The sequence below is a fragment of the Pinus tabuliformis genome, chromosome 5_2, assembly GCF_031772625.1.
Source record: "Pinus tabuliformis cultivar Carrire ecotype Pingquan chromosome 5_2, CPIR1, whole genome shotgun sequence".
Lineage (NCBI taxonomy): Eukaryota > Viridiplantae > Streptophyta > Pinopsida > Pinales > Pinaceae > Pinus > Pinus tabuliformis.
Genome location: NC_142306.1, coordinates 968,469,564 through 968,472,554, shown reverse-complemented (window position 1 = coordinate 968,472,554; position 2,991 = coordinate 968,469,564). Strand labels below are relative to the sequence as shown.

Below are 2,991 nucleotides of genomic sequence, written 5' to 3'. Positions count from 1 at the left end.
GCAGAGTGGTCAAGGGAGAAGCAGTAAAGACCTGTCGGTGAGGATAAGGAACAAGCAAAGAACCGAGCGAAAGATCGAGGTTGGTATTCTTTGATCCTATCCTATCTACTTCTCGTAAAGGAAAATGAAAGTAACTTTAATTTGTTTGTTTCTAAGATAGCTACCCGTCTTAGTGGGATTAGTGGCTCTGCATAGACACTAGATTTCCTGATAACAAAATGGCGACTCAACTAGGGAGCGAATAGCTTGTTTTCTTGTTTACACTTGTTTGTTTTATAAACTTAGAGATGGAGCCTGAAGTTAAGCCAGCTAGCCTTCAAACTGCATTTGTTATGCAAGTGCAAAGTAGATCAATGTTGCTTCAGTCTATCTCTAGGTTTTGTTTATAAACTAAACAATTGATTTGCAAACATCCTAATTGCCCTAGTGGTGGCTCTAGTAACCTCATTAGATCAACCCCTGTGATTTCTATTTACTGACTATCATTAGCTCGGCCTAAATCCCTGAACTAAGCTGCAAACTGTGACAAAGAACCAAGTTGAAGTCTCGTCCCTAGACCATAGCACTTTCTCCTCTTGGGAATCTAGATGCATCGCACCTCCCGTGTGCAGTAGGTGCACTGCATCGCACTTTCCCTGTGTTGCAGGTGCGCTGATCAGATAAGACCTCTTCTGCTTCCAGATTTTGGTTTCTTTATTCACTCTCTTCAGCTTTATTCAGGAGTTTTACTGTCTGTGATTAGTATAACACTTTGGAAACTCCCTTCCTTTGCATGATTCCACTTCCATAGTACAAAGAATTACGAATGTTTTTATGTATTGTGCGCCATTTACAGTTCTCTTTTACAAAAAAGTAGCATAATCAAACTGTCGTCTTTTGATTTGGAAGTGTCGCAAGTGTCATTTTTAGTCAAGGAAAAGAATCCTATCGTTCTTGATGGTCGATTATACAGTTACTCTTGTAGTTGATTTGAATTAGTAGTTTTTCAAGTGCCAAAAGCAGTTTTCAATTCAAAGTCGCAAAGTGTCGTCATTATCGTCCTTTCGTTTTTTAAGATAAATTTGTTAGTACTGTCACTTTGAAAAGATAATTCAGATTTGTACTTAGCATTCTTCTTGTCATTCACACATTAAGAAGGCTGAAAAAAATACATGCATGTGCATTTGCATTTAGACTGCTTGTTGGTTTGATTTAGGACAGTGCATCTAGTGTGTGCTCTCTGCTCTATGTTGAAAGAATATCATCTCTCTTTCTTTAGTAGCTAGGATTTTCATTGCAAGAAGAAGATCAAACGATTGTTTATCATCCTAGATTGCATTTTAGGAATTATATATCTACATCACAGGGTGAACCTAAAAGGAAAATTTCTTAAGAAAGATCAACTGTAAAATAAATTCAGTGAACATAAAAACTGATGAAGCCCAGGCCACTCCCAGGCCACTCCTACCGGGATCCTTCGAAATATTTGTCCATGACAAAATACCTCTCATTTAATTCTTAATCAAATCTCTATTTTAAGACATTTACAATTGAGTGGTAATGCAGAAACTTATTCTTCGATTTTGTTCTCTTAGCCTTCAATATATAATGACCGTTGTTGTCAAAAATTATATACTCAAACAACACATTCCTGCCACAAACTAATATCTCTTCGCAAAGCTGCACTCAGCTTGCAATTTCATGCAAACTGATAAAGATATCACACTGATGAAATACAAGCCAGAGGCAAAAGAAATCCATATTACAGGAGAGGAGGCAGAATACAAGCAGTTCTCCATTTTCACAAATTCAAACTATCGGGAAAGAAAGATCCACACGGATCTGCACTGCCAGAAGCCCTGTACATACCATTTACACTACAACATTTATCCGAATATAAATCATCTGTGCTAACTACCCCAGTATTAATCAAATACAATGACATCCTTGCAAAACGAAATGCCTTGATTACTGGTGTTACATGAGCATAATCACCTGGACGTTTGTAGACAGAATTAGTGCAAGTGCTCAGCTTATACCGTAAAATTATGCTGATAATACCAAGTTGTGCTTCCTTTCATGTTCAGGTATAATTCGCTAGACTAGTTTAGGAGAAGCTCCTTTCAACTCTTGAGGCTTGAAGTTAAACAAAGGGGCAACGACCGACCATTAGGCAAGCGTGTATTGGGTCCCGTAACTCATTGAAAAAAAGGATGTGCACAAGCCTCCACAGCAGTGCAACGTAGATTTGGGGAATACTAGAGCAGCCTCGGATATAGCAGATACACAATATCTATATCTATACACAATATAGATATATATAACTAAGTTATATATGCACACGCAACCTATATATATCTTGTTATATAGACCACGGGATTTCTTACCTCCTCTTGCACCGTTGATATCGCGCTGGTTAAAGTCTGGACTCTCTGCTTGTCCATACAAATTCGGTCAACATATCCATAACTAAAGTAATACCATTGCATCACACACAATTCGGATTTGTTATACTACGGTTTCTTCAACATTCCAGCACTCTAATTCGAACTCAACGCATCAATACAATTGTTAATTGAAGACTGTGCCTACCTGCGTTAATTTGCCCATGTCTGGCGCTTCAACATTTGCAATGATTACCAATTGGGTTGTTACAATGCCGTGCTTCTGGTTTGTAACCATCGTTCCGCCTTTACCTTTCAATTGCTGGACCGTGCCCATGGCATATCATTTCACTGTTTTATTCACAATTATAACATGAATTCAAATAAACAATGTATCAAATAAATTCTGCGCCCTCTTGCTAGATCTTCAGCGCCTGAGATTTATCACAAAACTATTTAGATTAACATAATAATTCAACCCAGATTTGTTTCTGCTGAATTGAACTCAAACCTACGCTGTCAATATATGTTAAAGCACTATCTCTTTTGAATGCTAGCCATGGAACAACAATTTTACTTGCAGTGTGTGAAATAAATGATCGGTTCACCGAAACATCATAAACTCCAC

General features: G+C 37.8%; 1 long non-coding RNA gene across 1 annotated transcript; it reads right to left on the bottom strand.

The window, feature by feature from the left end:
* Positions 1 to 1,648: 1,648 nt before the first annotated feature.
* LOC149162520 (uncharacterized) lies at positions 1,649 to 2,243 on the bottom strand. Its single transcript, XR_016261560.1, has 2 exons — positions 1,975 to 2,243; positions 1,649 to 1,838 (listed from the first exon to the last, which is right to left on the bottom strand). It is a non-coding gene; the product is annotated as an uncharacterized LOC149162520 (long non-coding RNA).
* Positions 2,244 to 2,991: the final 748 nt, after the last annotated feature.